This window comes from Schistocerca piceifrons, chromosome 4, assembly GCF_021461385.2.
Source record: "Schistocerca piceifrons isolate TAMUIC-IGC-003096 chromosome 4, iqSchPice1.1, whole genome shotgun sequence".
Classification (NCBI taxonomy): Eukaryota; Metazoa; Arthropoda; class Insecta; order Orthoptera; family Acrididae; genus Schistocerca; species Schistocerca piceifrons.
In genome coordinates this window covers 49522517-49539695 of record NC_060141.1, presented here as the reverse complement: position 1 = coordinate 49539695, position 17179 = coordinate 49522517, and the positions used below count along the sequence as shown (strand labels likewise).

Sequence of the window (17179 nt, the reverse complement as noted above, 5' to 3'; positions counted from 1 at the left end):
TCTGAATATCTTCTTTCCCTTATTTTGATATAAATACACTCACATTCATGACTGAATAGAGATAGGACGTTCATCTTCGCGGGACCTGTACATTAGTATGTTCTGCAGAAAAGACACCTGGAAAATGTATCCAATAAAATAAGCTCACGGAACAGCCTCATTCAGAGGCTCTGCAGCACTAACTGGGGAGCAGCAGCAGACACACTACGAACCTCTGCACTCACCTTAGTGTACTCTGCAGCCGAGTAATGTGCACCAACCAGCGTGGTTAACCAGCAAGCATGTAAACAAGGTGGACACCCAGCACAACGCTGCTATCAGAACCATAACTGGATGCATAAAGACTACCCCGCTATATTGGCTTCCAACACTTAGTCATATCACCCTCCCTGCGAAGACAGGAATACACAAAAATAATGAATAACCCTCTACTTCCTATCCATAAAGATGTCCCAACTTTGGAAAGAACACGACTCCGCTCCAGAAATCCCCCTTTAAGACTGGCCCAACAAATGTCAGCTGCCAACTTCAGCCGGACGGAGTGGCCGTGCGGTTCTAGGCGCTACAGTCTGGAGCCGAGCGACCGCTACGGTCGCAGGTTCGAGTCCTGCCTCGGGCATGGATGTGTGTGATGTTCTTAGGTTAGTTAGGTTTAATTAGTTCTAAGTTCTAGGCGACCGATGACCTCAGAAGTTAAGTCGTATAGTGCTCAGAGCCATTTGAACAATTTGCCAACTTCAGCATGGATACTAAATGGCACGAGAGCTGGAGTGATAGTGCCTCCCCTGACAACCGTGAACTCCCCTGTCCAGCAGAGAAACCTAAGAGCTTTGAACTTCCACGACAGCAATGGAACAGGACATGGATTATGTGCACACAATCTACACAAGTGGGGAAAGCTTCCCAGCCGTAGCTGTGACTGTGGGGCACCTAATCAAACAGTACAGCACATCGCCCAGGACTGTGAATTAAGAGACTACCAGGGTGGTCGGGCTGACTTCTTCAACGCCACACCGCCCTGCCTCGAATGGATCGCTAATTTGGACGTCAGAATTTGAAGACTTGTGTAACGCAAAATATCTGCTGTGATGTTACTTTTTATTGTGTTTATGTATTATGTTTTATCTGAATATGTATCCTTCACTTGTGTATTTTATAGTGTATTTTATCATATAATTTCATAATACAATAAGTGTAAACCATGTGTGTTGCGCCATACGCTAAATACAGGGTGATTCAAAAAGAATACCACAACTTTAAAAATGTGTATTTAATGAAAGAAACATAATATAACCTTCTGTTATACATCATTACAAAGAGTATTTAAAAAGGTTTTTTTTCACTCAAAAACAAGTTCAGAGATCATTCAATATGGCCCCCTCCAGACACACGAGCAATATCAACCCGATACTCCAACTCGTTCCACACTCTCTGTAGCATATCAGGCTTAACAGTTTGGGTAGCTGCTGTTATTTCTCGTTTCAAATCATCAATGGTGGCTGGGAGAGGTGGCCGAAACACCATATCCTTAACATACCCCCATAAGAAAAAATCGCAGGGGGTAAGATCAGGGCTTCTTGGAGGCCAGTGATGAAGTGCTCTGTCATGGGCTGCGAACAAATGCTTGCTGGATGCGTGCATTTCGAACGAAGTATGGTGTTAAACCTCCTGATAAGTGGTGTATTAAACGTTGGTATAAACACGCTGAACAACTGTCGTCGATTCACTTCTGCCGTACTCAGTAACACAAAAAGCTTTCTGTTGAGCGGTCGCCATCTTAGCATCAACTGACGCTGACGCCTAGTCAACAGCGCCTCAAGCGAACAAATGTACAACTAAATGAAACTTTATAGCTCCCTTAATTCGCCGACAGATAGTGCTTAGCTCTGCCTTTTGTCTTTGCAGAGTTTTAAATTCCTAAAGTTGTGGTATTCTTTTTGAATCATCCTGTATATCAAAATATATGTATTAGCATTTAAGCCACCTGGGTTTAAAACGTGTCCTGTTGCCTAGTAGGCACAGGGCCCACCATGGGCCGTGATATCTTGTTCCATGCGTGTAGCCCCGACGCCTATTTGGCGCGAATGGCGTCCGGTGGTATAGCTGTGCTGAATTCGCCTGGTTCCAAGGTTCACCTGTGTGGCTGGGATTGGCTCACAGCGCTGCACCCGTCGTTTCGCCGTATCCCACACATTTTCAATGGGCGACAAGTCTGGTGATCTGGCGGGCAAGGGCAAAAGGCTGACATCCTGCGACACCAAGAAGGCACCTGTTCGTGCAGCAACACGTGGTCGTGCATTGTCTTGCTGAAAAATGGCGTCTGGGGCGTTGTGGAGAAAGGGTATGGCTACGCCATTCACGTACTTCACAGTGGGCACACAGTGCCCTGGACACGCACCAGCTGTGATTTGTGGCTGTACTCAACGGCACCATAAGGCCTCGATTTGGCGCTGTACGTCTTGTGAGAAAGCAGTCACTGTGATGCCGCTCCTCCTGTCCGCGGCGAACCAAAATGCGGCCATCATTTTCAAACAAGCAGAACCTGTATTCTTCCTAAAACACTATCTGATGTCACTCCTGCCCCAGTGACGTTGTTCCATACACCGCTGCCGCCTATCATGTTTCTGCACTTCCGTGAAAGGTGGGCGGAGATGTGGACGGCGCGCACGTAAAGATGCATCACATTCCCTGAAGCCAATAATGCGGCCTGTTTCAAACTTACTGATTTAACGGTACGGTTCGCACATACGTCTGCGAGGCTTCCTGCACCTCCACCCAAGTCACGCTGATCCATTACCTTCCGTATGGCGACAACGAGAGGCGCAGCCACATTTTACCGGTAGGTGGTGTTGCGCCGGTACCTATATTGAGGTTGAACCCGCAGTCCTACATGGTCCAGATGCTAATCATTTCTGCAGAGCATACTAATGTACATGTCCTGTGAATGTGAACGTCCTATCTCTAGTCGCTCAAGGTGTTCTATTTTCTTCTGAACATGAGTGTATTACAATGTTATGGTTCAGTAGCTTCTCTTTCTTTTAGGGGGAGTTGGAACGCCCTATTCCCTAATGTTAAATTTAGTGACTTGGCTTCCCTGTATTTCAGCAATCACAGTAGCCATTTAGATGAAACTTTTACAAGACGTTAAACTGTACGTTCCGAGTCTACTGAACTACAATAATTGCATTTCAGCCACTGCTTTCGGAAATACAATTTTTTAATACACAGTTAAAATTCTGTGTACTTTTTTGTACGTTATCCTAAATAATTTTAATTATACATAACATTATGTTCTTCTTTTAGTTCAGTAGAGTCAGACTATGTTCCGGCTGCTGCGACCGAGCGGTTCTAGGCGCTTCAGTCCGGAACCGCGCTGCTGCTACAGTCGCAGGTTCGAATCCTGCCTCGGGCATGGATGTGTGTGATGTCCTTAGGTTAGTTATGTTTAAGTAGTTCTAAGTCTAGGGGACTGATGACCTCAGATGTAAAGTCCCATAGTGCAAAGAGCCATTTGAACCATCAGACTATGTGTGTATTACTTCCTGAAAATTTGAATACTCTACTCCAAGTGGTTTCTGAGATTTAGAGAAAAATGCGTCAAAAAAATGTGAAGTTTCAGGAACGGCTTCTAAAGTTTCGAAAGACTGTAATGACTTAATCTACGCTTAATTTTTTTTGTTTTTAGTCACTTAGAAGCACCCTTCACGATACTGTACATCATCCTCTTGATCTTTCTCCTATTTTTTTCTTCTTTTCTGCTTTCTGGACTCCTTAGTGGTCAACTATGCTGCATACTCTGCTTTATCAATGAGAAACTTGTCCATCCGTTCAAGTTCTCTGATGCACTTTTCTCCAGGATTATTTCCCATACGCTGCAGCACTTTCACCCTACCAATGTGGCCATCAATAAAAGCAATAACCGCATCACTGACCCCCATTTTAGTGTCTACATTCCAGGAAAAACATTTTTTGGTGAGCGAGTCCATATAAGATTATTGAACGACTCATTGGGATTTTGAGTCTGACCTTGTGGACACTTCATCAGTAATTCAGGACATGCCAGCTCTCTGTAAGTAGGTTTGATGATACTTTCTGGCAGATTAAAACTGTCTGCTGGACCGAGACTCGAACTCGGGATCTTGGCTTTTCATGGGCAAGTGCTCTACCATCTGAGCTACCCAAGCACGACTGAAGCTCCGTCCTCACTGCTTTACTTCTGCCAGTACCTTGTCTCCTATGAGAAAAAAAAATCCAATAGTTTTTGTTCAAAAGTTTTCCTGCTCGATTTAACAATTTTAACAGCAAAAATTTTTCCCTAGCACTTAGACGTCATTCCGCAGTATTCTAACAAAACTCTATCCGTTACATCCAGTGGAACGACACAGGCAGTTCCCATACTTGCGATTCGCTAATAAGCGGCCTAAACGCCTTTGCAATACCTCTAGGACGGCTAGTTATCTCTCTCTCTCTCTCTCTCTCTCTCTCTCTCTCTCTCTCTCTCTCTCACACACACACACACACACACACACACACACACACACACGTGCGCGCAACAACTTTTACGGAGCATTAGCATCCTCCTGCCACAGCCGCCACAACCGACAATAACAGTCACTTGCGCTACATCTTTCGATAACGGATCCGTGGAGAAGGACGAGTTATTCGCCACGTGGCACTCCCATAACCACCTCACTTTACCTCACCAGCTTTCCTTCGACATGAAGCGTCACCTTTCGTCCGAGCCTCGGAGCTGACGTGGTGTCGCGTGAAACCGCACTCGCGGCCGGAGTCAACAATGCACGAACTCTCGACGATGTGAGGTGCACGAAATAAACAAAGCAACTTACTGCTCCGCAGATCTAATCGGAAGCGTTTATCTGTGGAACTGAGTTAATTCATTGCACTGCCACATTATCCCATCAGTCTAAATAAAAAAATTTAAAAAATATATATGTGCCAGCCTCGGTTTAACCTGCGGAAAACAGGGATTAACTTCACACTACTACGCACTCAGTTATTAATGACCTGTAGCAATCCGACTAATTTCGGAAAGATTCCGTGAGCTGATCGTTGGACAGGAATACGTATGTACACCGCTTGCGGTTAATACCCTGCCTCCAGTTGCCTCGTAACAAGTTCCGCCTTCAATTTCCACACGACGAAACAGGAACACACTTCAACGCCAGCAGTTAAAAGACAAGCTAGAACGCTACACTCAAATTTCCACAGAGACACATGGAATTTATTTGCTCAGTTTTATCTCGCGGAATACGCTTCGTTCACTACACACTTCCTCCAGCAATTCTCTTCTTTTTTTTTCTTTATTGTAATTTCAGCGGCAAAGTCCACCGCTCGTTCATTTCCAACAGCTAACCAATGACTCCGCCTTCTGTTGCGAAATTCCACTTCCTATCGTGCAACAGCACGCTCACTCGAAGACAACGGCTGCCAAGAAAACCGCAAAAGGACTAAACAGAAATCCACGCCTGTACAGGGGAATGCTCTTTCGACTCTTGTTATCTTTCCGTGTTTGTGAAGTGCCGTATCCGCCAGAAAATACGGAACGTAGTCACACTGAGTGACGGGCTGCCTATTACTCGGGTGCAACTGAATTAAGGCTAGCCTCCAATAGATAGCGACTATATTATGTCACATTTCTTTTATTCCAGTCTTTGATCACAATATAATGTCCTTCGACGATGACCGGTCTCAGCCAGATTTTCAGATCTGTTCTACACCACGTCCTAATGTGATGGTGAAGAACAGATCTGAAGATGGTCATTACTGTCTGAAACCAGTCATCCTCCAAGGACGTTATATGTGATCAAAAACTGGAATAAAAAACATTTAACAGTACCTGAATCACTCTTTATGTTCGCGACTATGTCTCAGCTTGTGAGATTATTTTATGCTCTCGGCTTACGTGTCACAAATAGTTCCTAAGTGGACATCCATCTGCACCAAACACGGATAAAACCCGACACACGGCTTCGCTCAAGTCAATATCAATAATATCGGGAGTACCTTAAGGCAGTATCAGCAGTGATCCATCGTTGGCGCCAAGAACGGCCAAGTTGTACATTCGACAGCCGATCGTAGTTATCGTTCACTGGATTCAATTTTAGACCGGAATTGAACATAGATGAGTCCATGTGAACGTAAAATTATTGTCTGCACTATCCTCATGCTAAACTTAACTAGCATAAAGTTCCTATCAACCAGTTATTGTAAGCTGTTGCGTAACTTTTATGCCGTCTTATTGCCGTGGAAGTTGCCTAATCGTATTTGGCCATGTGATGAGGCTGTACAGTTGCCGTGTGCAAGAAAGCCACCTCATAAAAGCAAATACTATAATTAAAGTTTTGCTATTTACGGAGGTGCTGTGTGGGCTGTAATTATCGTACGACAGCGAAACTTGGTAGATATGCTAATGAGTTAGTGCGGAGCCGATTTACGCTGGAAAAATAATTAGTTCCATATTTTACCACCAGATCCAAATCTGGCGCTATACAGCATCTCGTTGACATATGATGCTCACATTGAACGAACTGTGACAGGTGCGGTTACTAATGAAATCAAAGTTCTGCCTTTCTCACTTGTTTTCCCTTCCCTGCTCATGTCTCGTTCCTAATCCACTACATACGGACATATTTCTATATCTCTTTGTTGCATCCGCAGCACCTAGTGGCCAAAATTGGAACTAATTTTTTTTCCAAAGTAAATCGGTTCCGCGTTAACGCTTTACAGTATCTACCAAGTATCGCTTTTGTACGATCATTAGACCCGATAATGAACCTCTGTGAGTAGCTGCAATTTGATTATTATCACCCGGTACTATCGGTGGGAAAGGTTTCTCTTTCTGTAACCTATTCATGTTTCACACGAAGCGTAAATAAAAACTAAATTTCTTGCTCACGTAGGAGAACGAACTTTGGACTACAGCTAAACACTTTAAAATGCAGACCCGCAACATGCTACCTCAATCCTGCGACGTCTGGCGTAAGATTCCTCGACTTCTCTACCTTCCAAATGCACTCTAGGAAACTGTTGTGAGAGCCAGGCCTTTCAGACAGACACCAGAGGACAAAGCAGACAGATGCACACACCAATTCTTGCTCTCGATAATATAACATCTCTAGAAGGTACTGCTTCCTGCTTATTTTCACCATGCCCTGTAAAACACCATCTGCCATGGGGAAATTACGTGTCCTTGAAATCAGCGTAGTATGCTGAGAAGACTACCTACTTATGAGGGTAAGTAAAGACCAGACAACCAACCCCAGGCTGAACAAACCCCGTTCTCCTTGGCTAGGGGGAACTTGCCCGCGCGTCCACAAATGGCGAAGAGGACGAGCAGGCAGCCCGTCCATGAAATTACACAATATCCGGACACAATTAGTGGACATTAATATGGCCTCCATCCATCGTTTGCCTTAATGACAGCATTAACACTGGTGGGGACACTTTCAATGAGGTATCTGACTGACTGCAATAGAATGGCAGCCCATTCGTCCTCAACGCCCGAAACCAGAGGAGGTAGTGCGTCGGGGGCCGGGTCTCGATCGAATTCGACGTTGTAACTCATCCAAAATAACTTCCACTGGGTTTATTTCGAGACTCTGGGCAGGCCAATCCTTTTCGGAAATATAACTGTCCACAAACCATTTGCTCACAGATGCTGCTTTACAGAAGAATACAATGCCATGCTGACACAAATACTCATCGTCTCCGAACTGTTCCTCTACTTTACGCAGAATACGAAGTTGTAAAACGTGATCGTATCCTTCCGCATTTAGCATTTTCACAAACGCAGTTACAGAAGGAAACACCTTGATCGCGAAAAACACCCGCAGACCTTAACACCGCCTCTTGTGTATTTCACTGTGGACAATACACAAGGTGGCAGGTAACGTTATGCAGGCATTCGCCCTACACGCACTCTTCTGTCGGATTTTCACAGTGTATGGCATTATTCATCACTGCAAATCACTCGTTTCCAGTCATTCGCTGTCCAGTGACTTCGGTCTCCAGACCACTTCAATCGTCGCTCAGCAGTGGTTCAAATGGCTATGGGACCTAACTACTGAGGTCATCAGTCCCCTAGAACTTAGAACTACTTAAACCTAACTAACCTAAGGACATCACACACATCCATGCCCGAGGCAGGATTCGAACCTGCGACTGTAGCGGCCTCGCGGTTCCAGACTGTAGCGGCTAGAACCGCTCGGCCACTCCGGCCGGCGCTCAGCTGTGGCTATAGAAATGTGTGCCTTATGAGCAGCTGCTCGCCCACTGTACCGAATCCTCAGCACCCAACACACATTGTGCTTCCTCGACTGCTCGTAGGCGCCTTGGAACACATGAATGAGTCATTCCGCTAACTTCATGTGATTTTTTTTTTTTTTTTTCAGTCACCCGCCGCAATGCTCGACGATCTCTGTCCATCAGTGCAAGACGTCTGCCTGGTCATGATCTAATTGTGGCGTCCCTTCACGTTTGCACTTCACAATCACATCAGAATCGACCTCAGTAGCTGCTGAGGTGTAGAAGTTCCACTGACGGATTTGTTACTCAGGTGACATCCAATGACTACGCCACGTTCGGAAGACACTCAGGTCTCCCAACCCATCTACACTAGTGTCAAAAATTAAAGCAACAAAAAACAACAAACAGATATTTCCCAGCCCTGTGTCTAATTCACTATAGAATAATACGTACTGTCAACCAGATGTCCGTACGATCGTGTTCTGCACACAACATGGCATTCCGATCAAAGGACAAACACACCAACAATGACGTCAGGGCACCTATCATCAAGTGGGGTGGTGGTTGCAGGTCAGTCCCAAATCGTCAATCGCTGTGTACACAGTCACAGACCGTGGCGCACGACACAGAGAAGATGTCTACCCGACTCTTTGCTGTGGACGGCCACAGGAGAACGGAAGCAGGAGAGTTGCAAACTGATGTGGTCCGACGTGAATCAATCTGTTTCTCGGATGATGCGAAGTTCATAGAGACCGAAATTCTATCCCAGAGACAACGACAGGGCCGACCACGTGTGACATCAGAAAGAGTGGACCGTTATTTGGCTGTAATGGCACGACGGTACCGCCTTAGTTCTGCACAGCAACTGGCATCTGACCTCGCAGCATCTCCTGGACGTGTTGTATCGAGGCAGACTGTGTACAGATGGGTTCAGCAGAGTGGTCTTTGTTGTTGGAGACTTACTGTCTGTTTACCTCTGGCGTCCAGATTGGAGCCGTCAACATACCACCTGGACGGTCGAACAGTGAGCCAGTGTTCTACTCACAGATGAGTCGCGATATGATCTGGAGAATGATTCGACAAATTCCCATCTGAAGGCCACGTGGAACGCGATTTTAGAGACCCAAACATTGTGGAAAGAGATCGATATCGAAGAGGATCCCTAATGACGTGGGCAGGGGTTATGTTGATCACTCGCACACCTATTCATGATATTGTACGAGTGAATCAGCAAGATTTAACTGCTGTCAGGAACCGTGAGGAGATATTGGGATATCGTGCACCTTGGTTGCGAGGTGCTGTGTGCCCAGACTTCGTAGTGGTGGAAGATCAAGCTCGACCTTATAGAGCACGAGTGATTGGTGTTTTTTTTCAAAATGGAGGTCTGGGATGCATTAGGGAGACAGGTTGCATCACGTCAGCGTCCACCAACCAGTTTCCAAGACTTCTGAGCGCTCTGCAGGTAGAATGGGCGTTACTGCCTCAACATGAGTTTGATGACATCATTCACAGCATGCTGTGTCGTTGTCAGGCTTGTACTGGTGCCAGAGGTGGTCACACCTCAAACTGACCACATTAACCAGTTGTCAGAACGTGTGTGCAAATCCGTTAAGATCGGAAACAACGAAGAACATTTTTGTCTACCGTTGCGGTTGATTACGTTCTGTATCCTTACATTGTTTCTACTTTACTATTGCTGGAAAGTTGCACCGGTCGCACCAATATTCAAGAAAGGTAGTAGGAGTAATCCACTAAATTACAGGCCCATATCGTTAACGTCGATATGCAGCAGCATTTTACAAAATATATTGTGTTCGAACATTATGAATTACCTCGAAGAAAACGGTCTATTGAAACACAGTCAACATGGGTTTAGAAAACATCGTTCCTGTGAAACACAACTAGCTCTATATTCATATGAAGTGTTGAGTGATATTGACAAGGGAATTCAATTCGATTACGTATTTCTGGATTTGCAGAAGGCTTTTGACACTGTACTACACAAGCAGCTCGTAGTAAAATTGCATGCTTATGGAATATCGTCTCAGTTATGTGACTGCATTTGGGATTTCCTGTGAGAGAGGTCACAGTCCGTAGTAATTGACAGAAAGTCATCTAGTAAAACAGAATTGATTTCTGACGTTCCCTAAGGTAGTGTTATAGGCCCTTTGCTACTCCTTATGTATATAAACGATTTTCGAGTCAATCGGAGCAGCCGGCTTCGGTTGTTTGCAGATGACGCAGTCGTTTATCGACTAATAAAGTCATCAGAAGGTCTAAACAAAACTCCAAAACTATTTAGAAAAGATATCTGAATGGTGCGAAAAGTGGCAGCTGACCCTAAACAACGTAAAGTGTGAGGTCATCCACATGAGTGCTAAAAGGAACTCAAACTTCGGTTACACGATAAGTCAGTCAAACCTAAAAGACCTAAATTCAACTAAATACCTAGGTATTACAATTATGAACAACTTTAATTGGAATGAAAAGGTAGAAAACGTTGTGAGGAAGGCTAACCAAAGACTGCGTTTTATTCGCAGGACACTTAGAAAATGTAACAGACCTACTAAGGAGACTGCCTACGCTACGCTTGTCCGTCCTCTCGTAGAATACTGCTGGGCGGTGTGGGATCCTTACCTGATAGGACTGATGGAGTACATTGAAAAAGTTCAAAGAAGGGCAGCACGTTTTGTATTATCGCGAAATATGGGAGAGAGAGTGACAGAAATGATACAGGTTTTGGGCTGGACATCATTAAAAGAAAGACGTTTTTAGTTGCGACGGAATCTTCTCACGAAATTACGATCACCAAATTTCTCCTCCGAATGCGAAAATATTTTGCTGACACCGACCTACATAGGGCAGAACGATCACCACGATAAAATAAGGGAAATCAGAGCTCGTACGGAAAGATGTAGGTGTTCATTCTTTCCGCGCGCTATACGCGATTGGAATAAGGGAAAATTGTGAAGGTGATTCGATGAACCCTCTGCCAGGAACTTGAATGTGATTTGCAGAGTATCCATGTAGGTGTTGATGTAGATACAGACCTGTTTATACTATTTTTTGGCAGAATACGCGCAACCTTGCAAAATTTCCGTTTGTTAATTTCATTTTGGATACGAGTGTACTTTGCTCTTACTCTTTTTCTACTGGATAAACAATACTCCCCACCTTCTTTTGTACTGGCGGGTTTGGTGTCCGCAAGGTACACTGTCCAACTGCGCATTACACAGCGGTGTCTGTATACCTTTGAAGATACAGAGTTCGTTAGCAAATGCTGAAACATTCTTGCCGAAAAAAAGTCCTAAACGATTTCACGCCTCGTTACACTGCTCGGCCGCGGTTTAAATTAGAAAGACGAATATAGCAGGATGTTACGTTCAAACTGCGACCAGTGTCAACCGACTTCAAATGGCTGACGTCACCGGAGTCAGCACCGTGTTTAGGGGATGGTGTCGGCGACCACGAGTCTGTAAACGCGCTGTAGCGGAGCAGCTGCCAGCTAGGCGAGAGTTGAGGTGGGGGTGGGGGAGGGTGGGCTAGGGTGGCGGTATCGACCTGAGGAGGGACGCCGACGCCGCCGCCACTGCGCCAGCCAGGGCTCTGGCGCGCCTCAGGGACGCCGGGGGCGGTCTTTGTCCCGCCGCAAAGCCGCCGGCGGGCTCTGCCTCCGCGGCGCGCCGCCCCAGCCGACCACTGTGCAGTCGGACAGCGGGCCAGCCCTTAGGGCCGCTCTGCGGCAGTTGAACCAAGACAGCGTGAAGCGTGTATTACACTGCTGGCCATTAAAATTGCTACACCAAGAAGAAATGCAGATGATAAACGGGTATTCACGGAACAAATATATTATACTAGAACTGACATATCATTACATTTTCACGCAATTTGGGTGCATAGATCCTGAGAAATCAGTACCCAGAACAACCACCTCTGGCCGTAATAACGGCCTTGATACGCCTGGGCATTGAGTCAAACAGAGCTTGGATGGCGTGTACAGGTACAGCTGCCCATGCAGCTTCAAAACGATACGACAGTTCATCAAGAGTAGTGACTGGCGTATTGTGACGAACCAGTTGCTCTGCCACCATTGACCAGACGTTTACAATTGGTGAGAGATCTGGAGAATGTGCTGGCCACGGCAGCAGTCGAACACTTTCTGTATCCAGAAAGGCCCGTACAGGACCTGCAACATGCGGTCGTGCATTATCCTGCTGAAATGTAGGGTTTCGCAGGGATCGAATGAAGGGTAGAGCCACGGGTCGTAACATCTAAAATGTAACGTCCACTGTTCAAAGCTCCGTCAATGCGAACAAGAGGTGACCGGGACATGTAACCTATGGCACCCCATACCATCACGCTGTGTGAGACGACAGTATGGCGATGAAGAATACACGCTTCCAATGTGCGTTCACCGCGATGTCGCCAAACACGGATGCGACCATCATGATGCTCTAAACAGAACCTGGATTCATCCCAAAAAATGACGTTTAGCTATTCGTGCACCCAGGTTCGTCCTTGAGTACAAGTCGGCCAGAGCGGCCGAGCGGTTCTAGGCGCTTCAGTTTGGAACCGCGCCCCCGCTACGGTCGCAGGTTCGAATCCTGCCTCGGGCATGGATGTGTGTGATGTCCTTAGGTTAGGTAGGTTTAAGTAGTTCTAAGTTCTAGGGGACTGATGACCTCAGAAGTTAGGTCCCATAGTGCTCAGATCCATTTGAACCTTGAGTACACCATCGCAGGCGCTCCTGTCTGTGACGCAGCGTCAAGGGTAACCGCAGTCATAGTCTCCGAGCTGATAGTCCATGCTGCTGCAAACGTGGTCGAACTGTTCGTGCAGATGGTTGTTGTCTTGCAAACGTCCCCATCTGTTGACTCAGGGATCGATACGTGGTTGCACGATCCGTTACAGCCATGCGGATAAGATGCCTGTCATCTCGACTGCTAGTGATGCGAGGCCGTTGGGATCCAGCACGGCGTTCCGTGTTACCCTCCTGAACCCACCGGTTCCATATTCTGATAACAGTCATTGGATCTCGACCAACGCGAGCAGCAATGTCGCGATACGATAAACCGCAATCGTGATAGGCTACAGTCCGACCTTAAACAAATTCGGATACGTGATGGTACGCATTTCTCCTCGTTACACGAGGCATCACAACAACGTTTCACCAGGCAACGCCGGTCAACCGCTGTTTGTGTATGAGAAATCGGTTGGATACTTTCCTCATGTCAGCACGTTGTAGGTGTCGCCACAGGCCCAATCTTGTGTGAATGCTCTGAAAAGCAAATCATTTGCATATCACAGCATCTTCTTCCTGTCGGTTAAATTTCGCGTCTGTAGCACGTCATCTTCGTGGTATAGCAGTTTTAATGGCCAGTAGTGTAGCAGCAACTGCTTGCAACTCACCTTAAAGCTTTAGTACAATTGTCGTTCACAGAGATATCCCAACGACTGTAAACTCTGCACTAGTGACAACAATACTCAAGAAAGGAAATGGAGTACTCCGGCGAATTACAGAACCGTACCACTAACGTCGAATTGCAGTAGGATTTTTAGACGTATGCTGTGCTTGAACGTTATGAATGAATTCGAACGATTTATTGACAATCGGCCAACAGGGATTCAAAATAATATCATTCTTGCGACACACAACTAGCTCTTTATTCTCGCGAAGTAATGAGTGCTATCGACAGCGGACGTGAAATTGATTCCATGTTTTTAGGCTTTTGACACCGTTCCTCACAAGCGACTTCCAATTTAACTGCGTGCCCATGGAGCACCGTCTCAGTTGTGCGACTGGATTCGTGATTTCCTTTCAGCAAGGTCATCTACATCTACATGGTTACTCTGCAATTCACACTTAAGTGCCTGGCAGAGGGTTCATCGAACCATTTTCATACTACTTCTCTACCATTCCACTGTCGAATGGCGCGTGGGAAAAAGGAACACCTAAATCCTTCCGTTCGAGCTCTGATTTCTCTTATTTTATTATGATGATTATTTCTCCCTGCGTAGGTGGGTATCAACAAAATATTTTCGCATTCGGAAGAGAAAGCTGGTGATTGAAATTTCGTAAATAGATCTCACAGCAAAGAAAACCGCCTTTGTTTCAGTGACTGCCACCCAACTCGCGTATCATATCAGTGACACACTCACCCCTATTGCGCGATAACACGAAACGAGCTGCCATTCTTTGCACTTTTTCGATGTCCTCCGTCAATCCTACCTGGTAAGGATCCCATACCGTGCAACAATATTCCAGCAGAGGACGGACAAGTGTAATGTAGGCTGTCTCTTTAGTGAGTTTGTCCCATCTCCCAAGTGTTCTGCCAACAAAGCGCAGTCTTTCTTTCGCCTTCCACAGAATATTATCTGTGTGGTCTTTCCAATTTAAGTTGCTCGTAATTGTAATTGCTAGGTATTTAGACGAGTTGACAGCCCTTAGATTTGTGCGATTTATCGTATACCCAAAATTTATCGGATTTCTTTTAGTACCCATGTGGATGACCTCGCACTTTTCTCTGTTTAGTGCCAATTGCCACTTTTTGCATCATACAGAAATTCTCTCTAGATCATTTCGTAATTGGAATTGATCGTCTGATGATTTTACTACACGGTAAATTACAGCGTCATCTGCAAAAACGATCTAAGGGGGCTGCTCAGATTATCACTTGGATCATTTATGCAAATCAGGAACAGCAGAGGGCCTATGACACTACCTTGCGGAACGCCAGATCTGTTCTACTCGATGATTTACCGTCTATCACTACGAACTGTGACGTCTCTGAGAAACCAGTCACACAACTGAGACGATACTCCATATGCACGCAATTTGATTAATAGTAGCTAGTGAGGAACGGTATCAAAAGCCTTCTGGAAATATAGGAAATTGGAATCGATCTGAGATCCCTTGTCGACAGCACTCACTACTTCATGGGGATAAAGAGCTGTGTTGCACAAGAACGATATTTTCTGAATCCGTGTTGGTTAGGTCACAGTTCGTAATAGTCATCAAGTAAAACAGAAGTTATATCTCGCGTTCCCCGAGGTGGTGTTATATAGCTCCTCTGCTTTTCTTGATCTACATAGACGATTTAGAAAACAATCAAAACAGCCCTTACTTTCTTTGCAGATGGTGCTGTCATTTATAGTAATTTAAAGTCATCAGATGATCAAAACGAATTGCAAAATGATTTAGACAATATATCTATATGATGCTAAAAGTGGCAGTTAACTGCTAAGAATTAAAACAGTGAAGTCATCTACACATGAATATTAAAAAGAATCCACTACATTTCGGTTACACGACAAATCACACAAATGTAAAGGCTGTAAACACTTAGTCGGTTACCATTACGAATAACTTCAGTTGCAACGATTACATAGGTAAAGTTCTGGAGAAAGTAAACCGAAGACTGCAATTTATTGCAAGTACGCTTAGAAAAAGTAACAGATGTACTAAAGCAACTGCGTATGCTACGCTTGTCCGCTCTCTTCTGGAATACTGCTGTGCGGTGTGCGATCAGCACCGGAGAGCATTGACGGAGGACATCGAAAAAGTTCAAGAGCCGTTTAGTACTATCCCGAAATAGGGGAGAAAGTGCCAAACATATGATGCGAGAACTGGGATGGCAGTCATCAAAATAAAGGCGCTTATCGCTGAGGCAGAACCTCCTCATGATATTTCAGTCACGAACTTTTTCCTCACAGTGTGAAAATATTTTGTTGGCGCCACCTACATAGGCAGAAACGATCATCATAATAAAATAAAACAAATCAGAGCTTGTAATTATAGTACAACAGATGGAAATAGTAGGATATGCATTTCCGGCGTTACAAGCTCACACGGAAGGACTTAACTGTTCGAGAATGGAATGGTAGAGAAATAGCTTAAAGATGGTTCCATTAGCCCTCTTGCCACTAACTTTATTGTGAATTGCAGAGTATCATGTACATGTAGACGTACAACTCTGAAAACTTCACGAGATCTCTCTCCCGAGTAAGGCCGATTTGAGAACATTTTCCCACACGAGCGACTTGTAATTTAGCGCCCCCCCCCCCCCCTTCCGTACTCCTTCGCCCATCTCAGTTTCCGCTCCTAATTGTGATACGCACTATATGCTGTTCTTGCACATAGGCACCCCTCTTAGCTAGACGCGCCAACTGAACGTTACTAATTGTAACTGAACGTTACTAATTGTAGTACAACCTGCATACAGTGTGATCAGCTGACCCTACCAATGTCGTTTTATGCAACCTGCAATGTTATTTCTGGGCGTCAAAAACATATGCAAGATTTTCATACTCTCGCGCAAACTATGCGACCTACAGAAAATATGAACAGCACCTTTTTGTCGGATATTGAATGTAGTTAAATTTTGTACTGGGATATTTTTCCGCTAGAGACAGTGGTTTTCGAATTATTCAAGAAAAACGTACGAAAGTGACCTTTAAATGCACCCCTCACTCACTCAACCCTCACCAGTCAGAACTTCTATTATGTTGTTCATGGCATTCCCTCCTACCAACGTACAGAAATTTGCGGCTGTACAAATTATTTCTCACATTCGACCTCCATTATTACGCCACCGGCTTTGTGAAGCACTTCCGATTGCAAAGTTGATGTTTGTGTTTAGTTCTACCTAACACTTTCGTGAATTTTAACAGCATAAAATAAACATTGTATTCGTCAGGCCTTATGACTACGAAACTACTGTTTTGCAAGAGTTAAATTTAGATCGAACTGTCAACGTAATTAGTTCTAGCGTAACATTTACAAAAGTCGTTTTCCTTTCATTACCCTTATGGGCAAGTTTAAGTTGCTAATGTTAACAAAACAGCTGGCTGTGCTTGTGGCTTAATAGCTCAGCAAATAGAGACCGAAAAATATTGAATATAGGGAATAAATCGT

The 17179-nt window shown here is 45.0% G+C and overlaps 1 protein-coding gene across 1 annotated transcript in view; it reads right to left on the bottom strand.

The window, feature by feature from the left end:
- Positions 1 to 17179, bottom strand: part of LOC124795584 — a 571616-nt gene that overhangs the window by 85440 nt on the left and 468997 nt on the right. The gene's annotated exons all lie outside the window — the stretch shown is intronic.